Raw genomic sequence first — 12,604 nt, 5'->3', positions numbered from 1 at the left:
GGACCGCGGAGCGGTTTTTTAGCGGAGCCGTTGGAAAGGAAGGGAAGCAATGAGAGGGATTTCCGACCATTCGACTCAGCTCACATACTCTGGTTCAAGTCTATTATTTGAAGACCCAGCTGCACTCATTTAGTACAGTGTTTCCCGACTCCAGTCTTCAAGTACCCCCAACAGTACACATTTACACTGTGTAACACCTCACTCAACTCATTGAGGGGCTTGATGATTAGTTGACTAGTTGAATCAGACCCGGGGCTACAATACAAATGTGTACTGTTGGGGGTACTCGAGGACAGGAGTTGACAACCACTGCTGTAGTACATTAGAGCAACTGATGCTACTGTTTATGGTCAAGCCTCACCTCAGCAGTGGGCTAAAGCATCCATGCCCAAACCAATTCTCTTGGTTCATCTCTCACAGTTTCACAGGTATGTCAATAGAATTCCTCAATTGTGCAGTGATATGTGCTTAGGTCGGCGTCGGACTAGTGTTTTGGTACAGCTAACTTTAGCCTCCAGGCTATGTTCCTCAGTGTTGTGTCTCGCGGACTCTGATGTGATAGGATCGTGTCTGTCACCTCACTACACTTCAGACTCTTCCCCCCCACCCCCACCCCTCTCCTGTTCATCATTATCCTAACCTGGCCCCGTCAGATGATGAAGGGCTCTTACCATGAGGAGAGTAAATGAGGCTTCTCTGCTTGTAGTACAGGAGCGTTTAGAAACACTCCGACTGGAGTGTGGACCTCAGTTCATCTTTCAATCACCCACGTGGGTATATGCTAGACCGATTATGAATTTTTTCAATACCGATAACGATTATTGGAGGACCAAAAAATTTGCCGATACCGATTAATTGGCCGACTATATATATATTTTTTATATATATTTTTTTAAATATTTATGTATGTGTAATAATGACAATTACAACAATACTGAATGAACACTTTTTTTTTTACTTAATATAATACATAAATAAATCTATTTACTCTCAAATAAATAATGAAACATGCTCAATTTGGTTCAAATAATGCAAAAACACAGTGTTGGAGAATAAATTAAAAGTGCAATATGTGCCATGTAAAAAAAGCTAATGTTTAAGTTCCTTGCTCAGAACATATGAAAGCTGATGGTTCAATATTCCCAGTTCTTCAATATTCCCAGTTAAGAAATATTAGGTTGCTGTTATTATCGGAATTATGACACGTCGACTATTTCTCTCTCTACCATTTGTATTTCATATACCTTAGTCTATTGGATGTTCTAATAGGCACTTTAGTATTGCCAGCCTAATCTCGGGAGTTGATAGGCTTGAAGCCATCAAGCATTGCTAAGAGCTGCTGGCAAACGCAGTAAAGTTTGAATGAATGCTTACGAGCCTGCTGCTGCCTACCACCGCTCAGTCAGACTGCTCTATCAAATCATAGATTTAATTATAATATAATAACACACAGAAATACGAGCCTTTGGTCATTAATATGGGCAAATCCGGAAACTATCATTTTGAAAACAAAACGTTTATTATTTCAGTAAAATACGGAACCGTTCCGTATTCTATCGAACGGGTGGCATCCATAAGTCTAAATATTGCTGTTACATTGCACAACCTTCAATGTTATGTCATAATTATGTACAATTCTGGCAAATTAGTTTGCAATGAGCCAGGCGGCCCAAACTGTTGCATATACCCTGACTCTGCGTGCAATGAACACAAGAGAAGTGACACAATTTCCATAGTGAATATTGCCTGCTAACATGAATTTCTTTTAACTAAATATGCAGGTTTAAAAATATATATACTTCTGTGTATTGATTTTAAGAAAGGCATTGATGTTTATGGTTAGGTACATCCGTGCAACGATTGTGCTTTTTTTCGCAAATGCGTTTTTGTTAAATCATCCCGTTTGGCAAAGTAGGCTGTGATTCGATGATAAATTAACAGGCACCGCATTGATTATATGCAACGCAGAACAAGCTAGTTAACCAAGTAATATCATCAACCATGTGTAGTTAACTAATGATTATGTGAAGATAGTTTTTTTTATAAGATAAGTTTAATGCTAGCTAGCAACTTACCTTGGCTCCTTGCTGCACTCGCGTAACAGGTGGTCAGCCTGCCACGCAGTTTCCTCATGGAATGCAATGTAATCGGCCATAATCAGCGTCCGATTAAAGATTATGACAACTTGAAATATGCCCTAATTAATCGGCCATGCCGATCGGTCGACGTATAATATATGCTCCTGAAAACCAATGAGGAAATGGGAGAGGCCGGACTTGCAGTGCGTTGAGCGTCACAAATAGAACCAAGTTCTATCTTAGCGCCTGGCCACGCAGATGCTCGCGAGCAGTGTGGGTGCAATGATTGAATAACATGTATGTTAAATTTGTTTTGCAACGCTCGCGCACGCTGTGGTCAGCATGTTAGAGGTTTAGCTGTTCGCTGTTCTCCTGCAGCACAGAATGTCACTGGTTCTGCTTGGAAGACTAAAGGCGTCAGCATGCTTCAGTTCGGCTGGCGCCTTGCCGAACTCGGCTAGCCGAACCGAACGAGTGTGCTCGCGTACTCCCTTAGAAGACCTTTGCTTGAAAAACGAGAAAAGGCGGTAATAGTACCGTTTGTCCATTTTGAGACGCCATACACTTCCTAAAAATGGTCAACTCAAGAAATCTGGCGTTCATTTTGACATTTTTTGTGTAGGAGATCTTAGGTTTTTACATCTAAAATGTGTGCTGCAGTATTTCTCAATGAAAAAAGGTGCATGAAAATGAGTCGTCTCTCGTTGAATGACAACAGACTTTATTGAAGAATCCCTACTGTTGACCAATCACTGATGACGTGCATAGACATCGGCTCCGAACTTCGCCTTCACTCAAGAAACTAATGGTGTGCGCCCGAACAGCCGAAAAACCCTCACCAAAAATAACTAGGGTTGCAAAATTCCAAGGATTTCCAGGAGAATATCAGATGTCCTGCTTTGTCTTTCATGAAGAAAAGGCTTGTATTGAATCTGTGTTCATCGAGATGATGAAATGTAAAGAGAAAGATACAGGTAACTGCCAAGATAAAGGAAACGCCAACACAAAGTGTCTTAATAGGGCTTTGGGCCACTGCCAGAACAGCTTCAATGCGCCTTGGCATATATTGTACAAATGTCTGGAACTTCCTGTGTGGAAGCACCTGCTTTCAATATACTTTCTGTCCCCAATTTACTCAAGTGTTTATTTTATTTTGGCCGTTACCTGTATATACATAGATTTAACTCGGCTCCTTCAAGTTGTTGATGATTGGCCCTGTCCTGAAGCAACAAGTCAACCTCGAACACTGCTGAGCCACTATGACCCACTGGACTGTTATGGTGTGTGACCAGTCCCCAGCCCAACACTGAAACAAACTTCAAACAGTAGCTGGAGGAATCTCCTCGTGGTGCAGTCTGAGAAGACCTTTAGTCAGTTGCTGCTGAGACACACACACACACACACACACACACACACACACACACACACACACACACACACAGACCCCCTGGCGTTCAGACGTTGCCCTGAGGGGAGACACACAGACATTGATCAGTAGGCAGCAGCTGCAGCAGCTGTGCTCCCAGACGCAGTCACACTCTGCTCAGTGTGTGTGTGTGAGATATAGAGGGACATTAACTGGAGGGACTGAAAGCCCGCCACAATGCACTGGGCATAAAGAATGCTGTACACACAACTATCCTTCTTTCCAGTAGTGGACACACACCAGCTATGGCTGTAATAGGGTTAATGTTGCCTTGCTGGAACTACTGTAGCTATCACCTCACCTCAGCTGGGACTGCTAGGTCTCTATGGTGGGGGTTCACCTGCTGGGGTGACCAGATACTGTTCGCTACAGCCTAAGAACACTATACACATTCAGCTGAATGTTTGGCCGACTGGTTTTCTTTTGGCTTGTCTAAAAGAATGTCCTTCTCTCTTGACCAATTTGTATCAATAGTGGACTGGAGACAGGAACCATCCAGAACATAGATGGTACAAGTGGAGTTGGCTGGAGAAGGGGGCTCTGTTTGCTCTCTGCCTTATTTAGCAGAGAGGGGAGGGTTGTGTCCCAAATGGCGCCCTACTGTATTCCCTATGCAGTGCACTAGTTTTGATCAGAGCCATGGGCCCTGGTCAAAAGTAGTGCGTGTTCTAGGGAATAGGGTGTCATTTTAGGAAACAGCCATCATTCAAGAGGTCAACCATTTTTATGTCCCCTGCTCCAGTGGTCCCATTGTGTACTTCAGGGTTGAGACTGAGAGAGTATTGATCCGGAGTCCAGTCTGTCCAGTCAGTCTCCATGCTCCCAGATGTTCATCTGTCCACCAGCTGGTGGGCTCCATACAATACAATAAAACTGACGACATGGAGTAAAAACAAAAATGAACCTACGTGGCATACTGAGTGTGTCCCGAATGTCATCCTATTCCCTATATAGTGCACTACTTTTAACCAGGGCTCTATGGACCAGTCTACAACTACTGTACCCAACTGCAAACTCTGGTACTGTTTATTCAAATACCTTTACCCCCTAAGAACACGTCCTGGATCAGTCGTACGAGTGTGTTCCATGGGTGGGCTTTCAGGGTAATATGAGAGTGTAGACCAGTTGATTTCTCCATTGACGATTTTAAAAACATAACTGTCACCTCAGAAGAAGGGCGGGGAAGGCTTAGTTGGGAGTTTCCTAACCGCCATTATTCCCTACAGTGAAATTACACACACAAACACTGCAGATGAATGATGATATTCTGTCTGGCTGAGAGAGAGGAGTGTTCCTGTGGTTTTGTGGCTGATCAAATGAGGATTCTATTTAACTGATGCTTAATGGCAGAGTCAGGCCGGACCTCCCCTTAGAGAACACACACACACACACACACACACACACACACACACACACACACACACACACACACACACACACACACTGGATGGTCGGACAGAGAGCAGCGTGGCTTCCTGATTGGTCGATTAGGACCAGAGAGCAATGAGACCCTTTACACTCGTAACCATATACGGGTTGAAAATGGCAGATTTGGGCACTGATGAAAGACTACATTTGAACCTAGTGGCTGTACAGTAACATGCTAGACATGATGTCAGACCTCAGGCTCTGTGCTACACAGTGCTGTATAGGTTATGTTGACAGCCGTTCTGAACTTGAGCCCCCTTCCCTCCCGTTAACTTCAGCCTCCCTCCCGTTTGTTGAGTGACTGAGTGAAAATGCAAACGTATTTTGAAGGTTTAGACGTTGAGGATTATAATAAATACTGCCAAACACTCTTGAGTCCAGAAGTGTACTTCACATTTCCATGTCATAAAACTCACGTCATATACAATGTTGACGGTCACTATGTTTGATGTACAGTTACAAGAGGACACGGTGTCATACCCTGGGTTAGCCTAACACTGTAACATCGTGTTTGATTGAATAGCTAGTCATGTTGGCAACAGAACAAGCTTTCAAATGATGCCCACCTGACCCAGATTTTTGATTTATAATAGACCATTTTTGGATTGTGTTAAGAACAGTAATTGTGTGAGGGTGTTGATGCAGGGTTGTGTTCCAGCTAGGAGAGTTTAATAAAAATAAAAAAACGTTATAGTTGAAGAATCTTCTTTGAGTCATGAAAGTGCGTTGAAATGACATTGAAATGTGCACACAATGGAGAGGTGTGTGGCCACTTGGAGGCACCAGTTAGTCCTCTCGCTCAGACCCTTGTAATTGAGACATAACACAGTTTTACTTCTGTATTTACTGCAGTTGTGGAGGGCCTTCCTTCTAAATTATTTATGTAACCAACTAAACCAAGTCAGCGCCAACGGTTGTAGGTCAATGTACAAAATACATTTTTAGTGTTTAATTTCCTTTCTCGGCTGACTTCTTCCCTCTTTTCCCTTCCTTCCGGCCTTTTCCCTTTCGGTTTACTATTATTTACTTTATCATGGCTTTGGTGGTTGGATAATAAATACTGGTCAGCCGAGTGTTTACCCGTAGGCCTATTCCAAACCCATTGTGGTTTAGAGAGACACGTTTTGAGAGAAGTTCCATTTGGAACAGTTTAATTTATATGTCATTTCATAAATGCTCTTCTGATCAACACTTTATATAGCCAAGGGGTAGCCTAGTAGGGAACCAACCATTTCCTGGTCAGGTCACCATGTCCAGAAAAACTCCAGGAGCCTCATTTATCAATCAGGAATGGGCACAAATATGTGCGTAAACCATGCGGGAGAGCATCTCCACGCAAAGTGTGAGGTTTTATCAATATGAACGTTTGCTTGAGAGTGTGTGTAAATGTGCGCATAGCCATGACCATGCATACACATGTTGCCAAGTGGTGAAATAAGGGAACTGCTTTTCAAGCATAGCCTGGTGAATGGGGAAAATATACAGTGGTTCTTCCTTTAAAGGTTTAGAGCTTATGCTGCAACTGTTTGTGGTAGATGGTGGCAGATTGTGATAAATTGCGTCATTCTGTCATTGCACCACACTACCACAAGGGGGAGTTAGAACGCTGATCTACCGGTAGTCTAAACTGTGGCACAAATTGACTGTCTTTCGTAAATTAATGGCGGTGTGAATGTTTCAGTCCGAGAGTCTCTCTTCTCTGCCACTAGAGTCCTGCATCAGGCAACAACAACAAAAAATGCTGGCGGTGGTCCTGGAGTTGAGCGAGTACTTGGGTAAATACAATGCTGGCGGTGGTCCTGGAGTTGAGCGAGTACTTGGGTAAATACATGCTGGCGGTGGTCCTGGAGTTGAGCGAGTACTTGGGTAAATACAATGCTGGCGGTGGTCCTGGAGTTGAGCGAGTACTTGGGTAAATACAACGGCGCAATTACACTTGGGCTTTTGGTTTCTATCCCCCTAAAAACAGACATAAATAATTCTAAATAACAAACGGACTTTATTTACCACAGTGTTAAAGAGTGATAGCTCCTCAATATAAAGTGAGTTTCTGAAACACGGAGCCCTTATTTGAAGAAGAAACTGAATGAAAGAGAGTCCAGCGAGGATTTGTCGGCATAAAGCTGAGTGACTCACTCATTCATGGCTTTGGATCAAAATAAATAAGGACCAACATTCTTTCTGATAGTCTTTAATAAAGAAATGTTTTGACCAAGTTAATCTGCTCATGTTGTGTGTGTTCAAATTTTTTTGTGACATTGTGGTTACATTGAAGGATTTAAACAAAAGTAAATCGAATAAATCCTATTCATAATGAATAATCAGAAGCTTGTCATTTTTCCTTTATTTATTTTTTAAGATTTAATTTTTAGACAATGCAAAACATACACAAACAACTACATCACACTTGCCCAGACCCACCTGCTCACACCCTCATCTCCAGCGCCCGCATCACTCTCCGCCACACGGCCTCAAACGGCACCATTTTGTTTCTCTCCGTCGCCCACACACACTTTCAACATTTGAATAATAAGGCATTTAAAAGGCTGACATTGGTTGATTTTTAATACTTCCGACAGACAAATTTCTAACTCCACCCATAACTTTTGGACTTTTTAACATTCCCAGAAGGCATGGATTATTATAGCCTAATGAAAAATGAACCTGGTAATCTAATTTAACTTACTGCAGGCCTAAGACCTATGGGTTTAACCTTCTGAATGAATGATTATATTGAAGATAGACTGAAACATTCACACCTCGGCTAGGTGTGAAGAATCCCCCAATTTGTGCCACGGTTTAGACTACCGATAGATGCTGCGGTAAGTACAGGGTTTAGTCCTATTGTAAAGTGTCGCCAAATGGCCAAAAAAGGGGCAACTTGCAATGTATTCGATGCTTAAAGTACTCTAAAGTTTTACATTTCTAACTCCAAACCTCATGCAACCGCAAAATGTTGGATAAAGCATATACTTCACAGTATTTGTTCATCAACTTCTTTATGCTTTCGCTAATAAAATAATGATTAAAAAGGACTTTCAAAATGCAGATGTTTAATTCAACTACTGTACTCTACATTTTAGTTGCCCCCCCCCCCAGCTCCACGGGTACAGCCTTGCTGAGATGGTCGTTGTATTTGTTGCATTGTTGTATCGCCAGTTTCTCAAGCCAAAACGTCTTAATGGCCTTCAACAGTTTGTCTTTGCTTATAGGCTTGGCAGAGTTACGGATGAATGTTTTCAGTTGATGCCAAACAAGTTCTATCGGGTTTAAAATCAGGAGACTTACATGTACAGATGAAAAACTGTATGCGAGGTGAGTATCACTAGTGTTGGGTAATGTGCTGTTGGAAGTGTTACTCTGCTGACGCATTGAAGAGGGCGAGGAACGAGATGGTGTCACAATCCATGCCAGGCACACCTGTGAGCTCTGGAACTCCACCTCTGACAGGCAGAGTCAACAAACGGGCCGGGTCGTCGGTTCATCCTGACATTTCCATTCCTCTTCTGACAACAGAACTTGACCAACTGCTCACCAGGCACAGAAAGGGCTGTCCGGACCGTTATGCTGTTCTGCTATTCCAAGGATGTGTAACCAAAGAGAGATACCACATGTGGACACAGAATACCAACTGGGATGGATCCCAAGGAAAATGTGGCTTACCAGTGAACCTCCGGGTGTTCATCATTAATACTGTGTCTCAGGAGTTTCTGTCCATGACTGATGCAACCTGAAAAAGCATTAAAGACAGAGTTAGTGAGTACTTGAGGTCACCAAGAAAGTCTGGACATGGCCTGCTCTCCCTTATTGAAGGAATTAGGCACTTTACAATGATGGCTACATCTCATTATCCTGTTGGTTTTTGTCAGACTGCACAGTAGCCTAGTAAACATATACATTTTAAAACATTTTTTTTTGTTTTTTCTCTCGAATTCAGTAATATATTGGTACCACTGTAGATGCTATGTATTTATTTTTAGAATACACTTCTCGGTTTACAGTAGTGATGGACAGCTGGAGGTATTTAGAAAAATAATCTAACAGTTCTTTTTCACAAGTGTAGCAGGTTGTGAACAACGTGTCCACTCCTAGAATGGGAACGGTAAATGACTGTAATTAATACATTCATTCAATACATTGGAATACAAAAGAAGCCATCCACCCATGATGGGCTATTAGCAGGACAATAGACTCGTGCCAAGAAGGACATCAAGGAGGAGGGTAGGAAGAACATTGTAATTAAAGACACCACACAGTATCCTAATAAACATATGCATTTTGATTTTTTTGGGGGGGGGAATTCAATAATATATTCCTATCACGGTAGATGCTGTGTTTTTGGTTGATGACGAAGCCATAAAGCCTCTGCTACTAAACACAGTTAAAAAAAAAATATATTTTTAATTAATTCCTGAATTACATGTTGCAGTTTATTAATTGTTTATTAGTCAAGGCTCCTTTCTCAATAGCCTACCCGTGTGTGGTCAACTATTTCAGCGCCGTTTCGCACTGCTTTGAGACAAGCATGGGGATTGGTCTCGATTAATTCCACTGAATCTCTGTTTGGGTATTGGTTAGCTTACAATTAGGGTGTGGAAATGTTATTTTGCTCTTCACTCGCAGTCCCTTAATAGCCTACAGTAGGTCTTATATTCCTACTGGAAACCCTGAGGCCTGTATAGGCTATTGTAAAATGCATCTTCGTTTTTTTCTCGGAATAGAAACACCCTAATATTAATCAAATTAATTAAGCAACATTTCTAAAAATCAATCCCATATAGTCTGTTCTAACAAAGGTATTAAAGTCTCTAGTACAGCCAGTATTAAAAACAGTCAAATGCTTTCGTGAATTTAATCGCTTAAGCCGACATGCTGCGGTTTATTTAAGAAATAAAGCAGGAGGGGTGTGTGGTATATGGCAATATTCAAGAACGGCTAACGGCTGTTCTTCGATATTGCCATACACCACAAACCCCTGAGGTGCCTTACTGCTATGATAAACTGGTTACAAACGTAGTTAGAGCAGTAATGTTTTGTCATACCCGTGGTATATGGTCTGATATACTACGGCTGTCAGCCAATCAACATTCAGAACTCGAACCACCCAGTTTATAATCATTGTTTAATTATTCCAGGCTCCCTTTGTTATTTAGTTTTATAACTAAAATGCTTGACTGTATTTAAAGACATGGATGACTTGTATGCTTTGCCAATAAGTAAGTTAAGCTAAAACAGCTACAGTAAACAGGACTCTTAGGCCTACAGCTCCATGACATTTCAATGACGTAGCTTCTCAAAGATGCCCTCTGGAGGTCAAACTAGCATCAACGGCAACAATGGGTGACAGTTAAATAACATTCCGTAAAATGATGCGGCACCTGCAGGCTGCAGTATGACGCAACTTTTAAAGGAAGAACCACTGTATGTTGAAATTGTAAGAGTAATAATCACATCATTCTTAGATTTATTGTATAGACCACATCATTTCATTTGTTATGATAATAATCCATGTAAAGTATGTTAATTTGTTAAATTAGAGGCCCGTGTGAACAACAGTGGAAACATTCTTGAAATACTATAAAAGACTGAGATAAATCAAACGAGAGATGGCTGATCTTGATCTGTTTGCAGAGAGCGCATTTTTTGACACCGATAGGACTTTTTTTTTGCAGAAAGTACAGATTGTCTCGTCCGATATCGCTTCCTAAAACTAATCTTATAGGGTTTTTTGTAATAATTTAAAACCTACTTTAGAAAGGAAAACGCATGCTATTCCGGTGAACATCCAAGTGCTATCCACCCTCTGGTATTTAGCAACGGGCACTTTTCAGTGGGAGCTTGCCGATCGGCATCTCACAGCCCTCGATGAGCCGTCGTTTTGGATGCAATCAGCAGCAAAACGAACAGTTACATACAATTTCCGTACACCTTCGCACAACAGGTTGCAGCCAAGAGGGGTTTCTTTTCCAAATATAAACGACGCAATAGACGGCACCCACATAGCCATAAAATCACCATCACGAAATCAACTCTGTGAACAGAAAAGGCTACCGCTCACTTAATGTGCAGGTCATAGGTTATGTGATGCCCAAAAGACGCTGCTGAATGTGGTGTCAAGGTGGCCAGGTGGAACACACGACTCATTCATTCTGCAGAACAGCAATGTTGGCATGAATACATGTATGAGGGAGCTGTTGAGGATGGATGGCTTATTGGTGAGCGTTGCCTACTCATTTGAAGTATATTTACCATTGCGAAAACAACTTGAATTGTCGTAAAGATCCTCTCTTCGTAGCTATGTTTTTATTTTTACTGGTCAAGCCACAACTGAGCGAGCCAAATAAAACCTTTTGGTTGTACTCAACCTCTGACACAAGCACCTCTATTTCAGTCTTGGAAAATATATTTTATTCATAGCTTTTTAATAACTTGGTCGCAAATGGGTCGAATAACTTGGTCGCAAATGGGTCTTCCAACTGGACAAGCATAATTCAAAAATTTGGGCAAAATGGCTTAAGTACAACAAAATCAAGGTATTGGAGTGGCCATCACAAAGCCCTGACCTCAATCCTATAGAACATTTGTGGGCAGAACTGAAAAAGCCTGTGCGAGCAAGGAGGCCTACACACCTGACTCAGTTACACCAGCTCTGTCAGGAGGAATGGGTCAAAATTCACCCAACTTATTGTGGGAAGCTTGTGGAAGGCTACCCGAAACGTTTGACCCAAGTTAAACTATTTAAAGTCAATGCTACCAAATACTAATTGAGTGTATGTAAACTTCTGACCCACTGGGAAAGTGATGAAAGAAATAAAAGCTGAAATAAATCATTCTCTCTACTATTATTCTCACATTTCACATTCTTAAAATAAATCAAATCAAATTTTATTTGTCACATACACATGGTTAGCAGATGTTAATGTGAGTGTAGCGAAATGCTTGTACTTCTAGTTCCGACAATGCAGTAATAACCAACGAGTAATCTAACCTAACAATTCCACAACTACTACCTTATACACACAAGTGTAAAGGGATAAAGAATATGTACATAAAGATATATGAATGAGTGATGGTACAGAACGGCATAGGCAAGATGCAGTAGATGGTATAGAGTACAGTATATACATATGAGATGAGTAATGTAGGGTATATAAACATAAAGTGGCATAGTTTAAAGTGGCTAGTGATACATGTATTAAATAAAGATGGCAAGATGCAGTATAGATATTAGAGTACAGTATATACATATACATATGAGATGAGTAATGTAGGGTATGTATTATATTAAGTGGCATTGTTTAAAGTGGCTAGTGATACATTTTTACATCAATTCCCATTATTAAAGTGGCTGGAGTTGAGTCAGTATGTTGGCAGCGGCCACTGAATGTTAGTGTCCTTGATGTTTGTATCCTTGAGATAGAAGCTGTTTTTCAGTCTCTCGGTCCCTGCTTTGATGCACCTGTACTGACCTCGCCTTCTGGATGATAGCGGGGTGAACAGGCAGTGGCTCGGGTGGTTGTTGTCCTTGATGATCTTTATGGCCTTCCTGTGACATCYGGTGGTGTAGGTGTCCTGGAGGGCAGGTAGTTTGCCCCCGGTGATGCGTTGTGCAGACCTCACTACCCTCTGGAGAGCCTTACGGTTGTGGGCGGAGCAGTTGCCGTARCAGGCG

The 12,604-nt window shown here is 41.7% G+C and overlaps 1 protein-coding gene across 4 annotated transcripts in view; it reads left to right on the top strand.

Moving 5' to 3' along the window:
- The window catches only part of LOC111979553 (rho GTPase-activating protein 12), a 128,322-nt gene that overhangs the window by 85,986 nt on the left and 29,732 nt on the right, over nt 1–12,604 (top strand). The gene's annotated exons all lie outside the window — the stretch shown is intronic.

This window comes from Salvelinus sp. IW2-2015, linkage group LG19 (assembly GCF_002910315.2).
Source record: "Salvelinus sp. IW2-2015 linkage group LG19, ASM291031v2, whole genome shotgun sequence".
In the NCBI taxonomy this organism is placed as follows: Eukaryota; Metazoa; Chordata; class Actinopteri; order Salmoniformes; family Salmonidae; genus Salvelinus; species Salvelinus sp. IW2-2015.
Note: the sequence above shows the minus strand (reverse complement) of the source record. Positions and strands in the feature narration are given on the sequence as shown.